The sequence below is a fragment of the Haemaphysalis longicornis genome, unplaced genomic scaffold, assembly GCF_048455015.1.
Source record: "Haemaphysalis longicornis isolate Haplotype H1 unplaced genomic scaffold, Haemaphysalis longicornis Haplotype H1 scaffold_7, whole genome shotgun sequence".
NCBI classification, from domain to species: Eukaryota; Metazoa; Arthropoda; class Arachnida; order Ixodida; family Ixodidae; genus Haemaphysalis; species Haemaphysalis longicornis.
The window spans coordinates 68864094-68878805 of NW_027526422.1; the positions used below are offsets into that span (position 1 = coordinate 68864094).

At 49.3% G+C, this 14712-nt stretch overlaps 1 protein-coding gene across 2 annotated transcripts in view; it reads left to right on the plus strand.

Annotated features, from left to right (window-relative positions):
• Nucleotides 1–4307: 4307 nt before the first annotated feature.
• The window catches only part of LOC144145856 (uncharacterized), a 176348-nt gene continuing 165943 nt past the window's right edge, over nt 4308–14712 (plus strand). For both annotated transcript variants that reach the window (XM_077677661.1, XM_077677660.1), the window contains exon 1: nt 4308–4677. The gene's annotated coding sequence lies outside the window, so the exon portion shown is untranslated. The remainder of the gene's footprint in view (nt 4678–14712) is intronic.

Below are 14712 nucleotides of genomic sequence, written 5' to 3' on the forward strand. Positions count from 1 at the left end.
CGAATGTTACAAATTTAGAACAATCTACGCAGGAAAGCTCCGAGACTGCTCTTTGGCGTGCCATGTTAGTGGTTTCAACGAGACCTAGATAAATATCACTCCCGGAAGCCTGACAGCCGCAGTGAACTGCCTATCAGCCAAATAAAAGCCAAAATATACGTAAGACTACAAAAATATTGTAAAAGTTGCATTGCTGACTCAAAACCACGAGAAAAATAATGTGGTGCACAGTAACAGTGCGATAACGCTAGTTTGAGAAGCACTTTCAAGTGATTAAAAAGGAAGCACATCCATACTTCCTGTGCGTACTTCTGGCGTTAACTTTCCAAGAAACGTCGGACTTTTTTCAGCCGCTTGAAAGAAACCCTAAATCACCATTAAGAGCAATGAAAAGCACTTGATACGCGTAACTTCAGCAAATTAAAAGCGGGGTTCACAGATTAGGGATCAAGCTCGTGCGGAGGACGTCCCAGAAGAAATTAAGGACAGAAAAGTGTGGTTGCGCTCAAAGAGTCACGCGCATGAACGATAACAAGAGTAATAGCAGAGTAGCTTAACCGTAACCATGGGAACGGTGGAGATGCAAATAAGGAGAAAAAAAAGTGCGAATATGAGATATAAAAGTTGTAAGCAAGGATTGTGCTGTTTTGGTGACGTAGGGAAGGGGTGGTAGGAAATTTTTTTGGAAAGACTTCGGCCCGGCTGAAGAACATCAGCGGTATGGTGGCGATAATAATGATGTGCTCTTCGAACATTTGATAACCTTGCCGACCAGTCCGTCGGCAGCCTACAACTATTCAAAGAGCTGCAAGTTCTAGTAGTAAACATTTATTGAGCCATAAAGTAGGAGTGATTTCGTAGTCCGGGAGTACAAGTGATCACCGGATGGCCGATGCCCTAGATGCCATGAGTCGCTGGACGTTGAGGTGGCTGCTGGTGATCGGGTTATCCCACAGATTAGGCCACTGTGGCCTAGCGGGAAATTAAGAATGCTGCAGCTGCTGTTCTTCGGAGTGACTCTACCGTGCAGAGCCGTCCTCCATCATGTCCACCCCTCCCTCTACCCATCCTCGCTCTGCCCCCGCTGCGGTGAAAAAGCCACGGTCCAACACCAAATGTGGGCTTGTGATGAGGACCCATTCCCTCCAATTAATTCTCCTGACCAGTGGATGGAGGCGTTGGGCCGCTCGTGGATGGAGGCGTTGGGCCGCTCGGACCCCCAGCTCCAGAAGGAGCTCGTGACTCGAGCGGCTGCAGTCGTCGCGACCCTTCGGGTCGTGCCCACCGCGCCCTAACCCTTTATGTGAATAAAGTTATTTCTCTCTCTCTCGGAGTGACTTAGATATCAGATGCATCCCGTGCGAGGATTTTAAATCGTACCTACGGGAGAGACTATACGTGACCAGTGGCAGGAAGACGGTAATGGGCAAACAGCAAACAAATTGCGCTTGGTAAGACCCAAATTAGGTATATCTATCTTTGAGAAACATGACAGGATCACAGAAGTTACTCTCTATAGACTGCGGACAGGCCATACCCACGTTACACATGCCTACCTATTGAAAGGAGCATAACAGCCACGCTGCTCGAGATGTGGAGGGTTGTTATCAGTCATTCACGTACTAGTGGACTGCAAACTACTTGAACCACAAAGAAAGCGTAATTTTCCAGAACTGTACACGCGCATGATACGGCAACTCACCATTACTGTTTTTATCGGACGAGCCATTTTTTTCCTTTTAACCGTGTGTTTAAGTACCTGTTAGATGTAGTTTTTTTAAAAAAGAGATGTGTGATATCACTCGTGAGCCCAGCCACCACCTCACGCTTGAGTCCGGAAGGGTCTCGCTTTGCTACCGCAAGGACTGTGGCATGGGGCACGTGCAGAAAGTACCGGTCACTGCGACATTTGTTTTTACTTGGCCCTGTACACCAATTTTAATGTTCGTGTTGTTTTTACAAAAATTTCGAATATCTACTATTATATGCACCGTTTTTTTTAATGAGCCAGATCCAGAAACCTAAACTAAGTCTGATGAAACTGCAGTGACAAGAAAATCTCGGAAACTTTTTCTAAAAAAACGGGTGGCAATAAAATAGTTGAGATAACGCAATAAACACGCGTACGCAGATCGTAGTTCGTATCGAAAATGGGCCAGATCCTGCTGTTTCACGGATCAAAATGCGTCAAATCCATTTGCCCAATCGGCGCTTGCTCTTGGTTTGAATGTTCAGACTGTTTATAACTGTTTTCGGAATTCTTTTCTTTTTTTTTGCTTTTCGAAGCCTGCTTATTACGAATTCAGTCGGCAATTAGGAGATCGACGAAATATCTGCCCCCAGATACCAACGACGAAGTGAACGGAAGAAGTGAACGAAATGAGACAGAGATGTGAAACAATGATTTCATTTCGTCTCACCCTACCCTACGAAATGACTCTGGTTAAATAATTTCTTTACTCCCATATTTACCATTTTAGTACTTAACTGAATAGCCGCCGCTTACACGTCCTGGCAAATCCCCCCCCCCCCCCCTCTGCGAGTACGAACGAATTCATTAAGGTGAAGAAGAAGAAGATCTGTGACGCCTTCTTATTAAGCGTTTAGGAAATTCATGGCAAAACAATTAAGAGCTTGCTTAGTCGTGAGTGCCTTCAGGCGTGCCCAAAAAAATTATTCGTGGGAAAACTTCGAAAAGGGTTGCAAAATGGTTCCGAATGGACTCACCTGCTCTCCATGTATAGTTCTATTGTTCTGGAAGCCCTAATGCATATTTTTAATTCCTTTTCCACCAAACACTCAATCGCACCCCGCTTGAAAGTCAATTTAAATAAAGTTTTCATACGAATTCCGCATCAACTTGAGTGTTTCAATTAAATATGAGCAAGAAAAACCCAAGCTTATCACCCCAATATTGCTGATATTCGCGGCATATTTTCAAATTACTTGTGACCATAAACTTCCCCTAGCTGGCATGTAAAATGCGTCGTATTATAGCTTTGACGGCGTTGCATTTAGGTCAGGTAAAAAACTTCCGCTTGTTTCTCAAATTTCCGTTAGGTGTGTCTGGCTCATTTCGAAAAAAAAAAAAGTACGCCTCATATATTCTTTACTTCATATTCCCACCCGAATAATCCTCATCATACTACAGGCGCTCTTTGGCCTTGATGCTCTTGCGCCAAGAAAACTTATCATCATCATAATCATCATCATAGCTCAGGGAGGGAGAAGAGGGTAGAGGGATGAGGGGGAAAGTTCGGGGAACTTCTGCTTCAAATATGTCGCAGTCTGCAAGCGAGTAGTTCAAACGAGCAGAGAATAGAAACCAGCTCCAGACAAAAATACTTGACGACATCTCGGGTATCGATATGTCACTTGGCAAAAGAAAGATGACACTTGAAGTCGCGTAGTTTGAGCATTCCCGGAATCCAACCTGCCCATTATCGAATATCCTATTCTTAGAAACCAAGAAGGGCGCCGACGGCCTCGACAGCGTCCACAAATCGATGGTTGCAGTGACGGACGCGCATCGAGTTAAAATCGCGGCACGCGCCGCTGCGGCATACACACGGAGGGAGATGAGAAGTCCGAGGTTATAACGGCGTGTCTATGGTGTTCCCTTTCTACTAGACTGCACTGCCGAGCCGCGCACGCAATTCCTTTGGGGGTGCGAGGCAACCAACCCCCGCACGGCCACTGTGGTGGCGTGTACCTTCGAGATCCCCGGGCAGCCGTTCGATTATTTTTCCATCTCGCCGTGGCACGCGTGCCGCGCGAGCGCGGCGACGCTTCGCGGTAGCCGCGGTTACGACCGACAGCGCGGGCGCACGCTAGCGACTGCGGAACGCCGCACGGGGCCGATCGGCTTTTAAACCCACGGGGCAGATCCTCATTGGCCAGCTCTGGGAGTGACGTCACGGGCCGGCGGCGCGCACACCTTGCAGCCGCGGCGCGCCGCTGCCGACGGGTCGTCGTCTGCTGTTCTGCCGGAGCGCGCGTTTCCCGCGACGTCGACCGACGCCGACGACGAACGACTCTTGTGATACATGCCAGCGCCGCGGCGCCGTCCTTTCTTTCTCCCGCGCTCCGGCTGCGCTGTTATCTCGCGAGGAGGGAGGAGGTCTCCCAAACCTTTCTTTCCCTTCCCTTCCAGCGCATCGCGGCGGCGGCGTCATCGCATCGACGTGGAGCGAACGACGAGTCGTCGAGACCCTCGGCGGCGTCTTCTTCTCCCTTGAGGGCTTCGGAAGCGGCGGCGGCGACCGCCGGAACGGGATCCACGTGGTGCTTGTTGGTGTGCCGGTGCTGTGAGCGCGTCGCGTCGCCCTAGTCGACTCCGAAGCGACTCGGAACTACTGCGGCGGCGGACCACCCGGTAAAGCACCCTTGCGGTGCTAGCGCGCGCGGCGGAGGCTACTCTACTCGCCGGCCGCGATTGTGTTGCGTCCGTGTGACGACGGCGCAAGTGGGTGCGCGGTAAGTGTGCAGCTCTGTGTCGTCCCCGCAGCCGGGTGAAGAGCGACGGTGGCGATGTTGGCGACGTCGACGCACACGTGATGACGGAGCGGGCGGACGTGTTCTACGCGCACGGCTTGTAGCGGCGCTTGCGACGGAAGCAGTAACAAACAAGGAACGAAAGGGCGAAAAAAGACGACGAAGTACGACAGGCACGTACAGGTAAGGGTACCACTTCCTGTGTTTGTGTGCGAAGCAGCAGTCAGTCAGTCCTTCGCGCGGTTTATGCAGAACACGGCGCGCGCGAGGTTCGCTCCCGGGCTAGGAGCGGCGAGCTAGCGCAGACCCGCCGTCTGCGATCTTGGGTTGCTGCAACGCGTTGCCGTGTTTTGCAGCCTCTCGTCGGCCGCTTTCTTCGACTCTTCCGGCCAGCTGTGCGGCGGACACTGCATTATGTTTTGTTATCGTTTTTCTTCCCCTCGCCGTCAGATCGTTTCTGCGCAACAGCAACAAAACAGAAGCGCTGACGTTGGTATTTTGCGCGCGATATACAAATAACGGGAACAAAATAAAAATGCATTCCATTTCGCGCCCCTCCCCCCCCCCCCCCCTCTCTTTCTCGCACTCTCTGCGCCGTGTTAACGGCGCAATCAGGTGTTGTGCACCTGGGCAACAACAGCCCCCGGCGGCGCCAAATCGCACTCGCGTTTAATGCAAAATTTCCCCCTTTATGCGAGAGAGAGAGAAAGAGAGCAATTTGTCGCTTCTTCGCGCCATCGCACAACAGCCCTCGGCGGTAAATTATGTTTCGTGCGTGGCCCAGTCGGCCGGCTTTTGTATGCACACTCTCCGACAAAAACAAAGAAAAAGCTCGACGAACGGCTGAGATCATCACCACCCTTCGTTTGTTTGCCGAGCCCTACTGATTCTTTCACCGTTCATATTGCAGGCGCCGTGCGGGAGATAAGGACTAGCGCTATCGAAGGACATCTGATAGAGCGCGAGTGCGCTCTGCAATCGCAGCCACTAAAGTTTTGTGAAAGCACCGATTCGGGTTACATAAGCTGAGCGATAAGCGAACGGTTGCATAAAAGCAAACATGGCCGCACGATCACCCCATCGGGAAATATCCGGATAGAAAGGTACAGTCCGTGTGAAAATTTTCAAGGCCGTGCCGGAAGGGGTCGGCCACAAAAAAAAAAAAAAAAAAATCGAGTATAGGTTACTTTTCGAGCGAGGTTGAAACGTTTCATGGCACACAGCTGGATAAAACAGCTTTTGTTCCTGCTGTCATAAAATATTTTGGTCACAGTTAAACGTTAACCTTTTGCTTTGAATTCTCTGTGGCCCAGTAGCGTTTGGCGTGGCCTAGGACATTTTGACAAAGGCTGTAGGTGCACTTCTTTTCGCACGTCCGCTACACACTATACGCCACGTCGCGCTGCCGTGAAGTCCCGTTGGGAAAAATCAGCTCTGCCCGTCTATATCACCATCGCTCGGCGAAATCGCCGGTTGTTTTCCGTTCTGTGAGCCCGTTCGAGTGGGCCTCCTCGATTGCTTCTCGGCAATCTCGACACCGCGCTATCGGCGGCTACTATCAGCGGTTTCCGATAGAACGCCATCGAATCCAGCAATGGCCGGGGGGCTTATAATGGGCGCGTGCTTTTTCGACCCGGCTTTCGGTTTACTCCTCCGTTAACGCTGGCAGTGCAGGGCGCTCGTGCGCTGTAGTAGTACGCAAGGCTGTTATAAGCGGCCAGATCCATAACGTGGTCAGTAATATCATTCAGCTCCACAACGCGCTGCGTTATGGGGCTGAGTGGTCGTCCTGTTTGGAATTCTTTTTGTTTGTTTGTTTTCAAATGTTTGGGGTTTAGCGCGCATCGGCCATTCCCGGGCTATGAGGCGCGCCGTACTGGTGCGGCTCCGGATGAATTTTGACCGCCTGGGGATATCTAACGCGAGCCGAAATCTCGATGCACGGGCGTTTTCGTTTTTCGCCTCCTCCCGAAAAGCAGCCGCCGCGTCCGGCAATCGAACCCGCGACTTTGGGTTCAGCAGCGTAACGTCTTAGCCACTGAGCCACCGCGCCGGGTCGTTTTGAAATCTGTGGTGCGATATTTTGGCGCGTTATACTGCGGGTTCCGCGGAATTTCATCTCACTCGCCGGGAAAGCCCACTGGCTTATGGCGTTGATTTTGTGACATCGAGGTCGCGCGTTCGAACCCCAGTCGCGGCGGCCGTTTCATCAACGGAGCAGATTGACGCAACTCCCCGGCTGCGAGATTGCGGCGTGAGCGGGAAATGTACGCATGATTTAAAGTAATCCGGGCACCTCCACTATATTACGAAAATTTTGCTCAGGTGCAGCTGCGGCGTATCTAATCGATTGCAACCTATCGATGCTTTTTTTGTTTCCTTCTGTCGTGGTGTAAACTCCGCCTGCTATATATCCTCCTGCCCATTTGAACAGCTACGGGTAGCAACGACGCACGGATAAAAAAAAAAAAAAAGACACGTTGCTGCTGCGAAAAAGGGCTCTTATAAAATGGAAAAAAAAAGGAAAGCGCGTAAAACGAATGACGTTTCGCTCGTTTTGAGTCCCACGGGCGGCTGAAATTTTAGCGTTGGATAACGGCGGCCCGGCCGTCTCGCCAGTCACTTGTAACGTGAAAGGCTTCTGTCGATGCGAATGTGTTCGCCGTCGTCGTCGTAACAGGTGCGTTCCCGGTGCGGCGCTCGGGAGAAATAATAAGCAGCGAACTGAAAGTTGCTTAGCGGCGAACGCTGTAGTTTGGTGGCCGGAACATTCCGTCGAACGCAAAAGCTGTACTTCTGTTCTCTGATTTTGTTTTTCGTTTGTGTATTTTTTTTCGCGGGAGGTTAGTGGTCGACGGAAACTTCCCTTTTGTGCCCTGCAACTTGATCCGCGCCTGTCGCAAAAAAAAAAAAAAAAAAAAAAAAGCCGTGGCCGCTTTTTTTAGCGGACCGTTGCCGGTGGCAGAATTTGTCGGTGAGGCTATTTGATCTTGATGGATGTGTGTTGCTCAGAAGAGCGCGAAAATAAAGGAATATATCACGTATATTTTGACGTACTCTTAAACGAACGTTCTTATATAGAATAGCCGGCTGTGTTCTTTACAGGGCGGCCACACTTGGGCTCTACACGCCGCGGTACCTCAGTTGCTAAGGCGTTCTGCTTCTGACCCCAAGCCCGCGGGTTCAATCCAGGCCGCGGCGGCCGCTTTTCTGATAGAGGCGAAAAGCGAAAACGCCCGTGTGACTAAATGTAGGCTCACGGTAAAAATCCAGAGTGGTTGAAATTAATCCCGCGCCCCACAGTACCGGTGAAACCTAAGATCTCGTCTTTTTCCGGTGAAAACGTTCGAGGACACGTAAGCGCGTCTTGGGGTTTCTGAATGCGAAAGTATTCATAATGTCCAGTTGAATGCCTGAGACACTTTGCTCTCTGCGCGCGTTCTTGATGCGTTTTGTCGTCTTGCCGCTTGAGACGATTTGCCCCGCGATCTGCTTCTGCCGGCGCTTTCGAATGGCTTCGATCTATCTCATACACCTTGAGCCGCTGCGCATTCCTTGTGCCGTGCAAAAGGAGAGTCGACAGCGATGGTGGATTACGCTGGCTATCTGTTCTTTCGCTTGCAGCCTTCATCCGCTCCGTTTCTTCATTTACGGTGTACCGGCGTGGATGGTCACTTTTCGCTACTGTGCCGAGTTAAAACGCGTGCTATTCGATGAATTGTGGTCTAGGAACCGTTTCGCTGCCATAGACACCGACTCCGGCTGTTTTCCGACAATCGCTCATTTGATACGTCTGTATTGAATCTAGTAGAGGCGCCTGAAATCAGCACCTGTGTTTGTTTTTTCCCCCTCCTCTTCGTTCTCCCCTGCGGCATCAAGTGGACCATAACAGTTGTGATAAATTTTCCCGTTAGCACTAACTTTAACATTTTCTTTTGCGCATAGATTCTAGAATAGGTGAATATATTTCAAATTAATGGGCCCCGCAACCACTTTGTAAACCACGTCAGAAAAATCGCAAACTCTATTGCAAAGATATTCGTCGCGGAAGTTTGCGCCGAAATGCACGTTCTAGCTCATATCGTTGCCGACACATCGTTCCCTTTCCCACGTTTTTTCTGTCCTTTATAGAAGCACTGCTTCGGGTGAAAATGCTATCTCATAACCTTTTATTAAAATCGTTTCATCACAATCATCGTCATTATAGTTATCATTAGGTTCAGAAAGGCTTTCTCAGAGTCACGTTACTGGGGTCGCTAACTGTTAATTGCCTGCGGGCTAACCGGCACAGAAACCACGGAAAACGGATGCTACAAGCCGGTTCGGCTGCAAACTAATTGTTGCCGTGCTCTGGCAAAAAACAAAACGAAAACGCAGGCGCTCTTTTCACGGGGCATCGAAAGACAAATTCAAATGTCGGGTCTCCTTCTTCAGTGATGCTTCGCGCGGTGGCCGTTTCGTCTTGAAGAACGGCGATAATGTAATTAACGAGCGTTGTTGCGATAACGATGGGAGGCCGACGTCGAAGGGAGTTTTATGTTTACAAAACCGGCTGCGGGGCGGGAGGTGGGCGAGGTTACTAGCCGGCATATTCTTGCCTTTTTTCCTTTCTTTTGTTGTCGGGCGCCCTGAGTGTGACTCATACGGCGGTCTTTTGAGAAGAATGATGGACAGACGCTGGGCCTATAAAGAATATATGCCGGCGGGAAGTATGCTGCTCTTCAGGCGCTATATAAGTCGGCTTCGTCTCGTTCGCCCGCGTATTTTTATGGGTCGTCGTTTGGCGGGCTTCGCGGCGCGAGCGCCGCGTGTCGGCTCGCATTGAGCCGCTTGTATTCTAAAGATTCAAATCGGGGAGGTTTGGCGCGCCGAAGCTGTAGCTCGGTCCGTATGAGGCGCGTCGGATAGTGAGACGTACGTGTTATGCTCGAGGTGGCACTACGGACTCGTATGTCTCCCGTATGCAGCTGAACTCTGAGTGTGGTCGCGCGCTTTAAAGGAAAGAAAATACAGAAAAAAAAGCATGAGTTTAGGTTTCTTACACAATAATATACGCCCCCACCGCACCCTCTCTCAGATGCTATTTGTCTTCTCTCGAGGTTGGAGTAGGGCAGGCGAAATCCCAAAACTAAATACATTTCGGCACATTTTATTGAAGCATTTTTCTAAACGTGGTATGCTCTCCAATGCAGTGTGTAGCCTTGCTAGTTCTTGCCTGCCTTCTGCGAATTTAACTTTGTTCAGGGCTTAGTTGGCGCATTTCTTCTGTACCCAAATAAAAGAGTTGAATGAAAAAAAAAAAAAACGTGTTCAGAGATAGTGCGCCGGCTTTACGAAGCAGGCGCACTACGTCTGCGGTCGGGAGAACTTGGAAGAAAGGTATTCGAAAACTGCTACTGGTGCTCGTATTTGGAACCAGCCGATGCGGAAAAGAACTGAAACAAAATGTCTGTGTGATCGCCGTCAGCGGCAACCTGGAAGTCTTAAACATAACTGCCACATTTGTTTTCGTCTCGCGGCGAACCAGGTTGAACGGTAGGTATATAATCTGTTGCACGTCGTTCGTAATCTTGCGTTGCGGGTGCTGGCGAAGTTTTGGTGTTCGTGGCAGAGTCTTTAGCGCGCTGGCCTGCATGCGCGCAAACCGGGTTTATTACTACTCCGGGTGATTTTCTTTTCGGTAGAAGTCTTTTATTTTGTGAAGTGGTTCGTGTTACACAGACGCGATCCTTTAGTGACTTTCCTCGACAACAGCAGCAAAAGACGCTTGTATACTCTAGCGCCCTTGTACCCGTAGGGGAGAGAGAGAGAGAGAGAGAGAGAGAGAGAGAGAGAGAGAGAGAGAGAGAGAGAGAGAGAGAGAGAGAGAGAGAGAGAGAGAGAGAGAGAGAGCTTGTAGTTGGGGAGGACTCTAGGTTCAGTGGGGCATGGCGGGTGGGGGGGGGGGGGGGGGGGGGCGTTTGCGACTAACCCTTCGACAACGCGAGATGGAGGTAAGGTGTCTGAGGCGCTCGGCTGGAGATTCGGGATTCCGCTATCACAACCAATCAGTTCTGCTTAGGTGTCCTGGGTCTCTTTGTTTGTTTGTTTTCATCCAATTTCATCGAAGTTCACAACGCGCCAGTTTTCTTTTTATCGATGGGTTAGAAACACACCCGCGATGGGCTAAGAAACAGCCAACATCTCTGCGCGGAAGTTCCCGAGGAAAACATACAGGAATACCGAGAATTGCCCACTAAAGCGCAAGCATCCGTACGACGCTTCTCCGTATCGCCTGCCGCGTTAATATCCGTGGTGGCGTGGCGTTGAAAGAACAGTTACCGTAATTACCCGATTCTAACGCGCCCCCGATTCTAACGCGCAACCGATTTTCCTGGCAAAAAAAAAAAAAAACGAAAAAAACTTGCACCTCCGATTGTAACGCGCACGGAAATTTCTGAGCAAGAAAACGAATGCGAGAGAAACGGGCGATTTATTTCTCGAAGTAATCTCACTCATCTCACTCCTCGCCGCTCTCCGCTGACCACAACATCTCGTCCTTGGTGCCGTCAAGCGCGTTCGCGATGCCACACTTCTGAACGAATGTTCAACTATGGTCGATGGGATCGTGGCCCACGCCTCGCACGCCCATCCCGCGAGCTTCTCCAGAGGCGCATGCTTCAGCCGACCGGTCGTTTTGAACGCGTTAGAGCCGCTGCTGCCATTGCTGTTTACAAGCACGCAAGTGGAACGATTTAAAGATTTGTGTGAACGCCGATAGAAAAGCCCAGGCGCTTACGCCATAGAACAGGGAGCTTATGCTTCCTGCGTCCGAAAAATCGTTGCTAAGAGCTTTGGCGCCATCTTGAGATGGCGATGGCGATGGGTGGGACCACGGTGGGACGAAATATCTGCTGTTTCGGCAGTTTCGGTTTCGTATCCGATTCTAACGCGCATGTGATTTTTCGACCTATTTTTCCGGTAAAAAAGTGCGCGTTAGAATCGGGTAAGTACGGTATACGCAGACAGCGTTCTCTTGTTTGTTGTCTTCTTTTGTTTTTTGTTTTTGTTTTTTGGTCGTGGGAGGGCGCTGGATGAGGTAGACCTCTGTGATTTCGCGAATTCGTTTTCCTTTTTCATGTTGCTGTGTTTTCGCTTCGTTTCCGAGGTAATTGCATTCGATCGCTGGATTAGACACGCACGTGCGATTTCGTTCGATTCTTTTCAGCTTTTTAATATTCGTATGTTTTTTTTTACTTTTTTCGCTGATCGCATGAGAACGTTAGACGAGGCAGCCCTGTTCAATTCTCTCACTTCATTTTTATTTCTTTCTGTAGATTGTTCAGTCTTTCTGTTTTTGTATATTGGAGGACGGATGGTTGCTGCCAGGTTTGGTTATGATAGCCATAGTGGACAAAGTTTTGTCTCGTTTCCGTTTTTTTTTTGTTTCCTCTTAAAAGATTATCCTTACACTACTACAGCGATTAAATGCCTTAACTTCGCCAATTAGGCATTTTTGTGTAGACACACGGCTTTGAGGTACCCGGGAAAAATGCTTACCAAATAAAATTATCACATTCAATCTACATCGCGACGCTAGCGCGTGCGCTATAAAAAGAGACAGTAAAAACAATAATGGAAAACGGTGATGTTAGCCGAGCCGTCACGCTGGCTTGCTACGCCAGAAGAGAGTAGTTTATGTTGCTGTTCATGACATGCGCTGTCCAAAGAACCATAAAAAAGTTAAAAACCCCCAAATACGAGCAGGCGTAGTATATTTTTGTTGCTGCAAACGTTGCAAAACTTGTCTCAACCAGGCACCTTGAAGTGTGTTTTTGAACACTTTTCGCTGCGGAGTGTATTTATGATCACTTTTCGCTGTGGACCTCCAGCACGTTGTTGTAGAGTAACTGGGGCAAATAACTTATTTATTTATTTAGTCGTAGGTGGAACAGGTGTTGGAAAGGCAAGCTGACTCCCAGAAAGTCTGCTCAATCCCTAAGGAAATAAATCGCCAGTTCGGTTCTTGGCCGCGGCCGGCTGTTCTTCCAATGGAGGCGAAAAATAGAAAAAAACCTCCATTTGTCCAGATTAAGGTGAAAGTTAGAGATCTTGAAGGGACTCTGAATCATTTCCCGTAGCTTTGTACTGGGTGCTTTATATCGTAGGTGCAGCTCGAGGGGGTAAAAATCCACATTTCGAACTTGAAAGTTGACGTCCGGCCACTTTGCGCGAAAATTGGGCTTCTATAGGGAACCTAGCGGCATTATTTCGCAGCCTATATGTTTGGATACAGCAAGATTTGACCCCGAATGCGAACACCGCAGAAATTTACAGCAGCCAAGGCGCTGTAGATTTGTTGACGTAGTGTTTCTTTTCTTTCTGGTAGCACTGCATGCCTATACTGAGTTAGGCGCCAACGACTCCCAACTCTCCGGAATCACAGAACCACCTCTTAAGCGTTCTGTCGCTCGCAAAGCCGCTGCAGTTTGATGTATGTGTCACCAAAATAATCTGGCAGGGAATGTAGAGCTACATTTGCACGAACAAACCTCGTCGTTACTTCAATACGCTGACGCACTTTCCCCTCGAAAGGTCGCCAGTATTTCTTGTTTCGCTCTACCGTCAAAACACTCCAGCTGCGGCAAGGTCATGACCTTTTCACTGCACTGAAGATCACGCTGTTCGCCTTCTAGAAATGCGGCATGAGTTGGCGGCGCGTTCGGGCGCCGAGGGCAGAAAGCAAATGGGAAGTGCGACACTGCTTGAGGTTAAGGGGACATCGCGTTTATCGTCGTCACTGCGCAGTGCATGTACTGCTAAGCATTTAATCTCAGTGTTAGCATTTAGGGGTCGCAGAAGGCGTTGAGAAACCTCAGCTGAAAAGGACCGAATACTGTTTGTAGCTAGGTTACTTGCCACAATTATACAGCAAGCCCAGCAAGGCTAGAGAAAAACATCCCAAATTACAATGTACGCCAGCCTGAACTGTGGCGTATCGCCAAAATGCAGAACTAATTATAGAAATCAAGTGGCGAATTTTCAATGGCCTTGACACTTCTAAACTTTGCCATCCTTTGCTTGGGATTGGACGAGTTGGTTCACATTGAATGCAAATTTCAGCTTGAACGCAGGACGAAAAGACGGTAGAACGAAAATGCAGACACAACGGGTAACATTGATTGATTGATTGATTGATTGATTGATTGATTGATTGATTGATTGTAGGGTTTAACGCGCCGACGCAAGGCAGGCGATGAGGCGGCGCGCCGTAGTTGAGGGCTCCGGATTAATTTTGACCACCTGGGGATCTTTAACGTGCGCCGAAATCTCGTACACACGGGCGTTTTTGCTTTTCGCCTCCATCAGAAAAGCGGCCGCCGCGGCCGGGAATCAAACCCGCGTCCCCGTGCTCAGCAGCACAACGGTCAACTAACATTGCTGTATCCTGTATGTCATCAAAACAACTCCGCCTAAAGTTTGTATAATCATTGTGACATGGTGACTTCTCTTTTTTTCTTGTGCCTTGCATGACTTCTGGTTCAAGCCACAATCTATGACCTCGATATCTTGTTTTTTGTACGTTGTACTCCTTCCCTCGGCCGCCTGCCTTGTACGCTGCCCCGTCTTAACAGGGATCAGGACTTCTCAAGTCTTCACATTACTGGGCTCCTCGTAAAAGTTTTCTTAATGTGGAACAAAATTTAAACTTCAAGTTCGATCATACTCAACCTTCTGGCCGCATGCGTGCTTAACACTTTCGAACGTTTTCCCACTCGTCAATTTCTGTCTGTTTGGCCTTCGCACTGCATTGAATAAGCTAGGTCGAATCCGGTTCCTGTTGACTTCCGTCCGAGCGCCCTTCGTTTCAAACCCACAGGCGTTCTTTTCAGACTACTAAATGTCGAAATTCAGCGGAATCAAACTATTTTCGGTGTCGCATACCTTCGGACTTGCGTTGTCGACGCTGTCTTACTATTGTGCCCTTTCTAACGTCATTCGATTAACGCAAAATAGTGACGAAACGTCCTGATGCGATTGCGTCAAAGGGAGAGAATTAAGTACGTTGTCGCGTACGATGAATATTTGCAGTGTGCACTGGAAGCGTCGCGCTGGGGACGTGCACTTGCACGACTAGCTGCAACTAGAATAATTAAATGTCGAATGTCGAGGTGCAGACAGATGAGTCGCGTCTTGCGAACAGGCGTCTTCAAAAATACCGCTCTGTTTGCGTCATCT